The sequence below is a fragment of the Podarcis bocagei genome, assembly GCF_964188305.1.
Source record: "Podarcis bocagei genome assembly, chromosome: 3".
Lineage (NCBI taxonomy): Eukaryota > Metazoa > Chordata > Lepidosauria > Squamata > Lacertidae > Podarcis > Podarcis bocagei.
This window is the reverse complement of record NC_138127.1, coordinates 81,848,410-81,863,149: the sequence shown is the minus strand read 5'-3', so window position 1 is coordinate 81,863,149 and position 14,740 is coordinate 81,848,410. Positions and strand designations below refer to the sequence as shown.

The 14,740-nt window shown below is 42.5% G+C and overlaps 1 protein-coding gene across 11 annotated transcripts in view; it reads right to left on the bottom strand.

Moving 5' to 3' along the window:
* The window catches only part of ESRRG (estrogen related receptor gamma), a 485,944-nt gene that overhangs the window by 442,847 nt on the left and 28,357 nt on the right, over positions 1-14,740 (bottom strand). The window contains exon 1 of one of the 11 annotated variants that reach the window (XM_081186036.1): positions 3,654-3,779. The exons of 9 other annotated variants lie outside the window; for them this stretch is intronic. The gene's annotated coding sequence lies outside the window, so the exon portion shown is untranslated. Of the gene's footprint in view, positions 1-3,653; positions 3,780-14,740 lie in introns of those variants that run through there. One more of the 11 variants, XM_081186042.1, reaches the window with a different exon arrangement.

The following is a 14,740-nucleotide window of genomic DNA, read 5'->3' as shown; positions in this document are numbered from 1 at the left end:
GTGAAATGTCGGTTCAAAAATGCCCTATTTATTGCATTGGGGCTTACTCCTACATAAGCAGATATAAGATTTCTGCATAAATCACTTTGATTTCTAAATTATTTCTTTTAAAGTAACATCTAAACCAGTGATATACAGTGGAACTTCAGGTTGCGGACATAATCCGTGATGGAGGCATGTCCGCAACCCACAGTGTTCGCATCCTGAAGCATCACGTCTGCGCAGGCGTGATTTGGCGCTTCTGCACATGTGCAAAGTGCAATTTAGTGCTTCTGTGCATGCGCAAGCAGTGAAACCCGGAAGTAACCTGTTCCGGTACTTCTGGGTTTCCCGCGGTCCGCAACCCGAAAACATGTAACCTGAAGCGTCCATAACATGAGGTATGACTGTATCCATATTCATCAGAATTTTAAAAAATCATTTCATTAATTCCCCCTTCATAAACTGCCCCAGTTTGATCACATTAAATCATAGTTTAAACAAACCATGGTTTGAGGTGAGCAAGTAGCATGCCTAGTAAACACTGCTCAAAAGTTTCCATGGCTCTCCTCATTTGCATCTTTTGCATCACTGGGAAACATAGCAGAGTCTAACTTGTTATAACGTCCAAGCTTAGGCTCATAGTTTGTTTCTCTCCACATATACCAAGAGCAGTAACCAAGGTTTGTTACTGGCATACTACACAAGGTTTGTTTGGATAAACAAACCTTGGGTAAAGGTTTGGATGACATGACAAGTCAGACTCTGGTTTGTTTAGTCTGTGGTGCAGGAGCAGGGGAAGAGTCATGGAAGTACCACACATTAAGCCATGGCTTTAAAAAAAAAGCAACTGTGGTCGGTGTGGCATGGCTCTGATAGTCTACTCTACTCCAATACACTTCTACCACTGAGTTCAATAAGGCTTGTTCTCAGGAAAGAGTGCCTTCATCCTATAGCGCTGGGTGTTATACACATTGAGCTCTATGAGTCTATGAGGTCATCTCTTCATGCAAAATAAAACTGCATGCCTAAAATCTTGCCACAGCTGCCTTCTTCTAACCCTCCCTATTATAGTCAAAATGCATCACCTCTGCAGTATTCCTCTACGTTGATAGTTACATGAAGAAAATTCAGATTTCTCTTCTGCCTTCGTGTATCTTCTACAAATACTCCCCTAATAGCCATATTTAAGTTAAGCCTGTTTAATAAGACATATAAGTACATGGCTGAGGAGGGAGAAATCTACAATGTGAGCAAGTGAGCAATCACAGTTCTCCTCCTCCCCTCCTCCTGTCTTCCCTCTTCTTTCCTTAACCTTTGAGAGAAAATGCACCAACCCACTGGCAACTTCCCAAGTATGTTTTCATGTGCAGTCACAGCTAACTGTATGGAGCAGAATCCACCACATTAATAGCAACTCACAGCTTAAAAACACACAAAGGTCTCCCAGACCTGCAGCTCAGGAGGACACAGAAGCACAAATGCCTTTGTTCAAAACACACACAAAACGTGCTCCTGACACTTTGTCAGGCTTCCTCAACCTCGGTCCTCCAGATGTTTTGAGACTACAATTCCCATCATCCCTGACCACTGGCCCTCTAGCTAGGGATCATGGGAGTTGTAGGCCAAAAACATATGGAGGGCCGAGGTTGAGGATGCCTGCTTTATGTGCTATACATATATAGGTAGTTTAATGTGGGGTTCCCCCCCCCACACACACACTTGTTTCCTTCTTTGTAAGAAAAAAAGAGTGTGATGCCTACATGTAGGGATGAAATGCCACTGTGTGTAGGGACAAAAGCAAGCCATGAAACAATGGTGCATAGCTCTCCCAAGCCATCTCTCGCAGAAAGAGGCTCATCTCTCACTTTCTGACTTTCTCAACACCCCTCTCCTCAGGGTCTTACCTTTTTGCTTAAGACACTATGCAAAGTGCAATGCACTTTGTACATTGATTGCAGCACGTATGTATAATAAACTATAATATGTAAGACAACAGAAGAAAGGTGCACCTCTCACCACATAAGGGCCCAACTACCACACCCCACACAAGAGGGTCCCAGTTATCTAGGTCATCTGCCTGCCAAATAGCAGCTCCCTGGATAGAAAGATGTCCCATTCCTCTCCCACCTTCCAGATTTACAACTTCCCGAAACAGCACAAGCAAGACACAATGTGTATAAAGGGGGCAGGGGAATCCCTTTTGACCAATACAGCTTCTGCTGCCACAAGTTTTGGGACCTTTGCGGAATTTAATTATCATCTACCTCTCTAAACCTTGATACTCAGAGGAAGGAAGATTGCATGAACCTCAAGCCAGATGTCACTTTCCCTCTTCCCTCTTGATTTTTTAACTGCTGTGTGTGTGTGTGTGTGTGTGTGTGTGAGAGAGAGAGAGAGAGAGAGAGAGAGCAGGAAAACACACATAATCTCAACACAAACACAGCAAGCTTTCTTTCCTGCTCCCCAACCCCATACATATTTTATTGAAACTGAGACCCACTTTGTTCAATGGTACTTATTCTAATACATGTCTACTTGAAAGTAAATCACACTGAGTTCAATTGGAGTTACTCCTAAATAAGTGCACATGAGAGCACTACCTCACACAATCAGTACCACAATGTGGTAAAACCATATTAATAAGAGGGAGGGGGATAGATAAGAATAATTCCCCTAGTATTTAACTGGCAGCCAGGCCTGTTTGGCTCCTGCAAATCGCTCATCAGAAAGTGTTTTAAGAAAAAGAGTGGTGGTGGGGTGAGGTGCTAATGTCTCTTTCCCCGTGTGCCACCTCCCAAGCTCCCGCGGACGGATCGCGCTGCCCTTGGTAATCCAGGAGGCGAGGCAGCCAAGGTAGCAGTCGACTGGCAAAGCTGCGGAACTTCTGAGCTCCTTGAAAGGGAATCTAGGAGTGGTGGGACAGGCGCGCAGACGTACCCACACCCACACAGGATATCAGTCACACATTCCAAGCAGCCGCAGATCAATTAATAATAACAACAAGAGCAAAAACAGTAACAATACAGTTTGTTGCGATTGCAGGCACACCATACTGGCAACAGCTTTAAAGTCAAGTCCTCTCACTCCAGCCCCGAGAATCTCTTCTCCCCCTTCCCACCAGCGTACGGTGTTTCTAATTCTGCCTCCATCTCTGCATGCTGAGGAACTGCCCCATGAGTGTGGCTCCTCGAACCCTAGCCAGCTGCAATGATCTTTTGTTGTTGTTGTTGTTTAAACAAATTAATCCCCTTACACGAACGGAAAGGAAAGGTTGGGGAGGGCAGGAACAGGACAAAAACCTGCGAGAATGGAATCTGTCACCATACTCAAAGCACGCAAGAAAAACAAACAAAAACCCCAAGCTATCCTTAAAAAGAAAAGAAGAAATGGTAAAGAGGTGGCGGGGAGCGGGGAGAAGGAGAAATCAATAAAGCCCGGGTGGCTGGTTTGACTGTGTGATTTCTATGAAAAGGAACTGACTCGAGAGCAAGTCAAATTGAACCAGGTCTGAAGGTGGAAAGGTGGGGGGGAGGAGTGTAACAGAGCTTCTATCAGCTGTTCGGCTCTTCCCAATCTAAAAAAGAAAGGGGGGAAAGGGAAAGGGGGGATGCCCCAGATGTAATGTTAGTTTTCAGATGTGCATGATAAGATAAGGTGTGGACTCGGTTTACCTGGTCAGGGCAGAACCGCAGGCGGTTTAATCAGGTGAGTCGTCGGGGACTGTAAAGAAGCCGAAGCCGGTTTCTTTGCTAGGAAAGTCTACAACCCCATGCAGGGACATTGCAAAATCTTTACACACGCCTCCTTTAACTGGGCTTCCGCGACCTCAGCCGGAGAAAGGGGGGAGATGCCTGCCCGAGGCAGCTTGAGGCCACCTCCTCGAGCTCTCGCCCGGAGATCGGCGGGGTCTCCCGCAGCACGGGGTCCATTTAAACGGCTGCTCCGCACCAGGCGAAGCCGGCTGTGAGGGGGAGAAAGGCGGCGGTGGGCACCCGAAGGATGCACGGGCCTCCCTGTTTCCTTGGTAGAGTCGATCCGCACTCAGTCTGACCCAGGACGTCACTCTGCCTGTCTGTTTTCTCAATGATAACTTGGCAGGAGAAGGGGGAAGCTGCCAGGTCCCCCCCTCCCCTCCTTCCTTTCTCTCTCTCTCTCTCTCTCTGAGATCATTACTTGGTATGTGCACTTTTCTCGCATGCATTTTTTAAAATATATAAATATATATGTAATAATGCCCGAAGATCGTCTTATGCATAATCATGGTGATCGTTAGCAGCCTGCTCGGTTGTATTTGCATTGATTTGAGTCTGCCTGTGTGGCTGCGTGTGTTGTTTCTTGCTGCTGCCGTTCTTAAAGGGGCTTGGTGGGTGGCTGGGGTGGCTGGGTGAGAAAATACTATTGCCTGTTTGTGCAAAGAATCCACCAGCATTTAGAGATCCCAACATATCCTCCAACTGGCACCATTCCTCCCAGTCATTATTCCATTAATCAAAATATGCAGATCCAGTCAGTGGATCCTGCCAAATCCCAATGATTTCCTCATTTGTCTTTTCCCATTCATCTGATTAACCACGTTGAATGTTTGTCTGCTGTATTTTCATTACACAAGTGAACATACCCCAGTGCCTAGACAAAAGGGGGGGGCAGGTGAGAACCCGTTTGGGGGATGCATTTTTATTTTTTCGCCCAGCTACTAAAATTTAAAATGTAATAAAATATTGCTTAAACTGCTTTTATTACATCCAATATTTATTAGTTATTACAATAATAGAACTACTGTACTGGAAAGTCTTTCCAAATCTGGAACCCAAAGGATTGATTTGCTCTGCTCTGCTCTGATTGTGCCACAGAAATAGTGCTTCTAGAATAACCAAAATCGCTCAAATCAATGTCTCAAACTGTAATTAATTGCCTATGTCATATCAAAATTGTGAGAATATAAAAATAAACTGTGGGCAGGTCTCATTTGTTCTGTAATGTTATGACCAGTTACTTGGTTTCAGTATATTATGCATCAGTTGGTTTCAACAGTGCTTTCAACAGTGCTTGGTTTCAAGTGTTTGTCATATGGTAGTCAACATCCACCAAAGAACCATGGCCACAATCAATGCCTGTGGAAAGACCTGTGTGTGCATAGCAGGAAATGTTTTTTCATTTCCTCCCCAATTTTTCATGACACTATGAAAACTGCTGCTTGAACTCGTGATGAAGATATATGTCTGTTATTTATGCCTAAGGTGGAGCTTCAGGTGGAGCTCTTTCCCATGTACTTTTCTTGGTCCATCTATTTCAGTGTTTCCCAACCGGTGTTCCGCGGCACACTACTGTGCCGTGAGACATCGGCTGGTGTGCCGTGGGAGGGAGGCGGGCGAGTCGGGCGGCGAGAGGCGGCGGCGGCGAGGATCCGCGTCGAGCCGGGGGTGGCTCCGCGGTGGTGGTGCCGAGCGGCGGGGCAGCGCGCGCAAAAGGGAGGAGCGCGAGACAGCGGAGGAGGAGGAGGCCGGCATGTCCGGGCAGCAGCAGCAACAGCAGCAACTCCCGGCGACGGCTCCTCAAGCCCCGCCGCCGCCCCCTCCTCCGCCCGCTATCGCCGCCACCACCACAACAGCCGCCGCCGCCTCAGCTGCCGCCGTCCCTCAGTCCCTCGCTCTGCTGCCTCCTCCCACCCCGGCAAGGGGGAGGGAAAAAACTTTCACTTTTGTGCGTCCCTCCCGGCGTGACGCTGCGCGCTGACGTCACGGGGCGGGGCTTTAATGGTGGTGTGCCGCGAGATTTTTTTCCGGTAAACAGGTGTGCCGTTGCCCAAAAACGTTTGGGAAACACTGATCTATTTGACTCATAGTCTACCGTCTGGATAAGGTCCAACTAACAGGAAAATTCTGGCGTAGTGTTGACGTGGCATAGCCATCATCGGTTGCCAGATTTTGAAACAATCAGATTAAATCCACTAGCAAGTATCTAGGAAAGGGCTGTAGTTCTAATAGCAGAGCACATACTTCACATGCAAAAGTCTCTGGGTTCAGTCCCTGGCCTCTTCAGATAGGTCTGGAATTGACCCCTACCTAAAATTAGGTGCTTGGCTGCCAGTCATTGTAGAGCTATGGACCAAAGATTAGATTCCACATAAGGCAGATTCCTATGTTGGTTAAAGCAATTTTTTTATATACTTTTGGAGTTGTGATGTACTAATCTCAATGCATGTTGGGAGCGTCTCTGAGCAACAGTAGCAGTCAACACAACAAATTGTCTGTTTATTACTTCTCTATCCCACCTTTCTTCCAATGAATTCAAGGCAGCTCAAACTTCTCCCCCCCCCCCATTTTTAACCTCAGAAAAACTTTGAGGCATGTTAGACAGACTGAGATAATGGTGACTGTTCCAGCAATCAATGACCAGGAAGCTTTATGGCTTGAGGATTTGAACTTGGTTTTCCTAGTCCAACATTCTAACCACACTGACTTATGGTGGGTTCAGTAGTACATAACAGGTTGTCAAACTTGAGGCAGTGGAGCACATCACTAGTGCCGAAGAAATGTCACCTAAAATGGTTGTGTATCCCAGGTGTAACACATACAAATACTTTGTGGTAACCTCCCATCCACTGTTAATCTCCATCACCACCTACTATTGACCACCAGGAACCTGGAGAAAGGGCAGGGTGATCTGTAATGTGGTGGCAAAACTCCAGGCAGTAAGTGCTTTTGTACATTACAGCACAGAGACAGATCTGTCACTTTAGGGGTACCATTTTTGGTGTCATCCCCATGACAGCTGTAATGTGCGCTCCTGCCCAGATTCAGTGCCAAATGCTCCTACCAGGCTGTTGCCAAGTACTATCAGAAAGAAAAAGAATAAGGCATCCAGATTGTATGGTGGGTAGATTTCTCCTGCAACAAATTGGACACCTCACATGAAGTACTCTTGCACAATTGATTTATATGCTGTCAGTACTGGTGGTACTGGATTGTGAATGCCATTTATTTCAGAATATTATAATACTCCATACAGCACAACAGGTTCTATTTTTTTTTTTTAGAACATCCTATTAGTGCCATATAGAAGCAGCCTCAAAGTATCTCCTGCTTTCTCAGTCTTGATCATGCAGTTTAACATACTTTGAACTAGTTTAGGATGCAGTGAGTAGCTGCAAAAATCACTAGAGGAATCAGCAGTCCAACAATTTCCTTGTAATTGCATTTTCTGGACCAGCTATTATATGCACACAAACTTATATAAGTCTATAACTTCAACCAATCATTCCCTGTCAGGAACAGCCCTCACCTAACAATATCCATATGGTACAGTGATAAATTGCTAGTATTCACCTAATATGGAACAAAACACATGTAAGAAAATATGCTGTGCAAACCTATGCATATTTACTGAGAAGTAATTTCTACTATCTACTGTGGGACTGATGTACTGGTAATTCTATTTAGGATTCTAGCTTAAAACAACAACCCAGCATTTTCAAAGCTAACATAAATAATCATCCTTTTAAACCAGTTGTATCTATAATAACATATAAATACAACTAATTTGTACTTATTTAGAATGTTTCATTGTTCCAAGCATCCTTCAGGGTTCCAAACAATTTACTTGTGAAAGTAATAATCAAATATTTATATGCTAATATATATGGTGCTGTTTAGAGTTCAGTGTGGCAGCAATATGGAAATCAGTTCACACTGAAGGCCATTTGCCCAGACATCTGAACATACACTATTTTAAATTCAATTTTACAGCTTTGTCTTCAAAGAACTTCATTGGTAAAAGTCCAATATAAAAGCCCCTCATCTGTATAGTCTACACTGCACATAACACATATACTGTACATCAGAAAGTGTATGTTTGTGTGTACAATGTGCACTGTATGAATGTACACCGTGTGAATGAGCTGAATGTATACAGTGTGAATGAGCTGAAGATACTGAACAAAATGCAAGTTTTCCAAGTTGATGGCAGTTAGGCATCCAATAACCACCCAGGCATTTAACCAAAGAGATCTCAAATGCTATCAGACTCCACCCCCATCGATCTGCCCGGACACTGAGGTCCAGCTCTGAGGGCCTTCTGGCGGTTCCCTCACTGCGAGAGGCCAAGTTACAGGGAACCAGGCAGAGGGCCTTCTCGGTAGTGGCGCCCGCCCTGTGGAACGCCCTCCCATCAGATGTCAAAGCGATAAACAACTACCTAACATTCAGAAGACATCTGAAGGCAGCACTGTTCAGGGAAGTTTTTAATATGTGACATTTTAGTGTATTTTTCATCTTTGTTAGAAGCCGCCCAGAGTGGCTGGGGAAACCCAGCCAGATGGGCGGGGTACAAATAAATTATTATTATTATTATTATTATTATTATTATTATTATTTGGATCTATACACAACAATGATCAAATTAATGTAAAATGTAATATGTTTGCAGTATTGTACATCTATGCATTGAGAACAATATGAGTTAGAAACACATGAGCAAGTATACAGTACTTAGACTGCAGTGCAAAACCATAATCAAGAGAGCTATAATATACAATAAATAGCTGCACTTGACCAGCAGGCTTTGAGCTTCTGGCTGAAATGCTAAATATCCCCATGCAGCATGCTTTTGAAACTTATGAGCACCTGGAGCAAAACAGGGGTGGGAGTAAAAAGTTATACTTGACACATTTAGACCTTTGGTTACACTTAAAGCAATTCCAAATATTGCCAAGTTTGATTATAGGAATAAGTACATGATGAAAACAAATTAGGGCTGGTTTGTACATGTGATGGGAGTGCTGAAATTCCTCCAATAAGTATGTCTTAGTTATGCATATTTAGGAGTACTATGATGTATGAATTGGAAGTATATGCATGTATACATGATTACATGGGATGGCAGTGATTCCCATGACATAATGACTCTAAAAAGTGTTGCCAAGGTAGTGCAGCCTTATATAGTCATGTGCACATGTAATTGCTCATTCACACTATGACTATTCTCAACATCATTACAAGAATACACAAGCCCAAATGTGATGATCTTTAAGGAGAGAATCTGGCATACAAATCATAATATATTGATAAATATATTTCAAGAATACTGATTGTGTGAAGAAAAGCATGCTAAGAATGTCTGGGGATAATTAATTTATTTGCGGTTACCTGAAGAATATGTCATAAAATATGATCCAGTGTGATGTAGTGCTTAGAGTGCCTGACTAGGGTCAAGTAGACTAAGGTTCAAGCCCCAACTCAGCCATGAACCTCACTTTTAGCCTAATCTATGCCACATGGTTGTTGTGAAGATTAAAGCAGGAGGGCAGACCATGTATACTAACATGAGTTCCTTGTTGGAATACAAGCGTAATGAAAAATAAAATATAAAATATTTCTAATCCATGACTTGGATCCACATTCGTGTGTTAGTGATATGCATTTTGATGTATGCCTAGTCATATATGCCTAGGGAGACCCACCATCTGGATTGAAGTTCTTGAGTGTTGCAGGACTCTCTGGAGAGATGTGCTATGTTGCATGGTTAGCTATAGCTGAGGGATAAAAATCAGGGTCCTATCACGGATACATAGAAATGTGTTTGCACAGGGGCCCATATTTTCTAATATAGTTCTAATTCACATTACTGCCTGTCAAAAGAGAGTTGGGTTATATTTATGTTCCTTCAATCTCTTCCCCCTTTTAACACACAATCAAGGCTTAAATCAGAGTTACTTCATTGAATATATATTTTAATATATCAGATACATTGGTACCTTAAAAATATAGTATACAAATTATAATTTGGGCCTATTAAATTATAAGCTGCAATATTTTACTAAAACATTGGCCATATCACTTTAATGATATCACCTTAATTTTTGTGGTGGCTTCCCCTTGTGGAATGCTCTCCCCAGTGAGACATGCCTGGCACCTTTGTTACATATCTCTAGGTGCCAAGCAAAAGCATTCTTCTCCCAGGCCTTTGACTACTTAAACTGTGGCCTTTGAATCTGCCTGAAGGGGCGTTATTGTTTTTGTTTGTTTTTATGGTATGTAGTTTTGTGTTTTTACATTGTAAACCCCCCTGGGATCTTCAGATGAAGAGTGGTATAGAAATCTAATTAATTAAAATTAATTATTAATAATAAGGAATTTCTAAAAGACCTGAATGAAGCGGCTACAGAATGACAGGGTATAGGGCTTTGAGGGAATGAGATATTATTCTGATTGACTTACACTGTTACAAGCTGTGGAGAACATTGTTGCAATCAGCAGTACTGCCAGTATAAAAATGGGTTTGAGTGAGATCTGCGACCAGCTCACGCAGCATAACTGTTTTATGGGAACATTACAAAAATGAAAGTCTTACTCAATCTAAACAGGAAAACATGCCCCTATGATTTAAAGCTCAGCAGAAACTTTACTGAAAGCATGCTGGCTTGTTTTATGATACAAACCTTTATGGGCATTAGAAATTTGCACAGAATGAAGGCGTTATCAGAGTCACTGGACTCTAGAACTGAGCTAGTTCTGTTGTGAGAATAAATGGGCTAGAGGGCAGGGTATAGAATGGACAGGGGACAACAACTTAAGTTGAGGGATCAAAGGTTACAAGGATGTACCTTAGAAAAGAAATGAGGCATTTTTAAACGTAATTATTGTCAACACACTCTGCCAGCCTGGGAGAAATTGTCTGCTTTATCCATGATCCAGAACAACTTTATTCATGGTCATATAACATACTACAGAGGTAAGCAGCATTGTGTCTGTCATTAATTGTGTCTGACCCAGCTGATCAGTAGACAGACCAATCTGCCTGAGGATTGTTTCCAGACTGCTGATCACCAGACCTTGCATAAGCAAGTCTACTGTGCTAGATTCTGGGGAAACTGACGTTCAGGATTTTGAAAAGTCCTTAACAATTTCCTAGCCATTACTAGTGGCTAGCAGCAAATGTAAGAATTAGCCTTGACAAATCTGGTAACCTAACAAGGGTCAAGAAGAAATCACTCCGTGATGTTTGAATACAAAGGATGAACTAAGATTCAAAATGCAAATGCAAGTTTCTCAGATTCATTTTTATGTCCATTGCTTTATGAAAGCCTGCCATGTTTGGGGGAATGTTTATGCTTACTTCTAATCAATGGGCCAAGGCTCAGGAAGACCAAAGATTGGACAAAGGAGGACAGCTTATTGATACTGCAATGGAAGTGTTATTCTGTATAACAGACATTTACTGCTTCTTTGAAGTTTACTTAATGCTAACTTCATCTAAAGTCTGCTGGGCAGTTCTGGACTACTGAGATAGAGAGGTTTGCCAAACTTATTATTCCTTCTTAAAACAAAATGTAAATCTTGCCAATTGGAATAAGAGTGAATTGAACAGAGATGGCAGGATTGTAAAATGAATCTTTATTTAACTAGAAATGCCTATCCTATATATATATGAGCAAAACCCTGAGTTGCTCAGATAGAATGTGTTACTGAAACCAATTTCACTTTTGTACTTTGTGTGTTTATGCTGGAAGTAACTCATGAGTTTCTAATAAGCAAAGCAAAAGATAGTTGCACATTGTTTAAAATTTTACAATACACTAAAGAAGCCCTAGAAATTGGAGAACCATTTGATATGGAAAAAGAGTTTCCATGAGCAATGATGCAAAAACCATCAATGAGATAAATGCTTTTAGAATGGATGCTAACAACACAGCAAAATAGTTTATTCACAATATGAAAAAAAGAAATGATACCATATTCAGTATTAAAATAGGTGAATGATCACTTGGATACAATGGCAGTATCAATGTGCAGCATTCTTAAAGACCATAGACTGCAATTTTTTTTTTAAGTGTAAAGAAGAGGAGTCATTGTATTCATATCAAGGAGTGTAGCTTTCTTTTGATTCTCAAACATGACAAAATCCATTTAGAGCTACATATGAGTACTGAAAAAATTCTCTATGTCACAGAGATTTGCATTGTTTTATCGCTGTGGAAAATGAAATCCATGGAATAGCAGTACATATACACTGAAAGCATTACCTCTTATAAAAATCTGAGGTGCAGTAGGATTCTATGATCTTGCCTACATAAACACACCTTAGGTTTGGTGAGCATATGAAGATGCTTTACCCTGAGTAAGATTATTGCTCAATCTAGCACAGTTGTGCCTCTTTTGCCTGGGATTGGCTCTCTCAAGATGTTAGGGAGAAGTTATTTCCAGCCCTGCAGTAAGAACCATTTAGTTTTTGATGACAGGGTCTAAATTTGGCCTAAGCCACCTTACAGAATTATTCTGAGGTTAAGCGAGAACTATTCACATCACCCTGAGCAAAGGGTGGGATATAAATGTAATAAAATATTGTACACAAAATACCATTATCTTGACCATAGCCCAACACTCAGCAGTTGGCCTGATTTCACATGACTGCAATATCAAGCGATGATCTATCTACATGTGTGAATCAACTCTTAAGAGATATAAAAGCAGAGAGAAATGGTTTAGCAAACTGGGAACAAATATCGGGTCTATGCATTTCTGCATTACTTCTCCCCACTTAACACACCAGCTCCAGCACTTCAGTCCAGGGCTGTTTAAATCAGAGGTCTCCATGACATCTGGTGAAGGAATAGGACTTTCAACCACATTCTTTTGGGGTTTGGACTATAAAATGGTTGTTTTTTGTATGAGAGATTATTCTATACAGGGACACATGTTAACAGGAAAGTTAAAGGTATGCACAGGAAACTTCTGCACAGACGGGTCAAAAGTTGTTGGGAGAATAGTTTGCTCAGGAAGGTTAGAAGTGCACAGGAGTGTCAAAGGTTCAACCTAGGAATCTGACAATTAAGAAACAGAAAGTTAAGAACTCTACTTTCCTTCTGACTAATTAAAATAGGGGTGGTTAGCCTGTGGCCCATAAGCCCCTGCAACTTTATCTGCCGATGTGATTGAATGATAAACGATTCCTTTACCTGCCCTTTAGAGAGGATCTAAAAAGAGCAGTTAGTTTATATCCATTTTCAGCACTAAGCACCACAGTGCCGAGATAGAAGATAAGCCTATATATATATATATATATTTGTTTTCGTAGATTTTCACGGGTACAGGAATGCAGGTTTTGGTGTCTTCGGGTGTCTTCCCGTGTAAGAGTTGGGGTGTCTAGGCGACGTTTCGACGAGGTCTCACTCGTCATCTTCAGGCTGGTGCTTTCGGCTTCTTGTTACTGGAACAGAGCAGGATCTCAGTGTTTGAGTTCCTATAAATACTGTTGAGGGGGTGTGGTGTATAGCCTCCAACGTTCTGGGCAGAGAGGAAGTTCCCAGGTTAGTGTGTCTTTTCTTCTTTTGTTCATTAATTACCTGAGGGATATCTTGAGTGATTTCTTGAGTGATATTCTGAGTACCACTTAGGAGGGTCATTAGGTGTGGATTAGTTGCTAAAGCTTTCGTGTCTTGACCTCTTGAGCTAGTGAAGAGTTTTTTCTGAGAAGATGGCTGTACTGCACTTAGTTGTGCTCTGGCTTGGCTTCGTGTATAGGGGCGAGCTGTGGTTTTGTGCCCTGTGCCAGCCAGATCTGTGTAGGGATTGCAGGGGGGTGCAGCATCCGGAGGTGCCACTATGGTTTGGCTACTGGATGGTGTCTGTAATTTATCTGTGGAGAGGGTCTGGGTTTGGGTCTGGTGTGGTTGATTGGAGATGGCGTTCTGTGTGCCTCTGGTTCTGGTGTCGGTTTTTGTGGGGAGGGCTATTTTCCAGATGTCTGGCAGGCGGGACGTATCGTCACGCTTGTTCATGTTGTGAGGGTGTTTCTCTATCTCGATGGCTTCCATGATTATTCTCTTGTGGTGGTGTTCCATGTTAAAGAGCAATTTGGAATCTGAAAAATTAATTTCGTGTCCTGTTTCTTTCATGTGTTGGTAAAGAGAGGAAGTTTTTTCTTCTTTTTTGACGGCATTCTTGTGTTCTGCGATACGTGCATTTATTCGTCTGTTTGTTTGTCCAATGTACGTGGCTGGGCAGACTTTGCAGGGTATTTCATAGACCCCTTGGTTTTCTAACTGGATTTTATCTTTGGGGTTTCTGAGGATATTGGCTATTTTTTGGTTGGTGCAAAAGGCTGTTTTGATATTGTGTTTATGGAGGATTTTGCTAATTTTATCTGTGGTGCCCTTGATATAAGGGAGGAGGGCCATGCCATTGTTTTCTTCTGTGTCTTGGTTTTTGGGGGGTGTTTCTTTTTGGATTAGCTTCGTAACCCTGTTTTGCTGGTATCCGTTGGCGATTAACACATTTGAAAGATTCTGTAACTCAGTTGTCAAGTGGTCTTTGTCAGCCAGGCGTTTGGTTCTGGAGATGAGAGTCTTGGCTACGGAGTTTATTTGTGCAGGGTGGTGGTGTGATTGTGCATGTAAGTAGCGGTTGGTGTGTGTTTTTTTCCGGTAGATAGTGTGTCCTAGGGAGCCATCAGGTTTTTTGTAGATTAGGACGTCAAGGAAGGGAAGTTGGAAGAAAAAACTAGATAGCTTCCTCACACATCTCAACAGCCTACACCCAAAAATACAATTCACTATGGAAATAGAAGCCAACAACCAACTTCCCTTCCTTGACGTCCTAATCTACAAAAAACCTGATGGCTCCCTAGGACACACTATCTACCGGAAAAAAACACACACCAACCGCTACTTACATGCACAATCACACCACCACCCTGCACAAATAAACTCCGTAGCCAAGACTCTCATCTCCAGAACCAAACGCCTGGCTGACAAAGACCACTT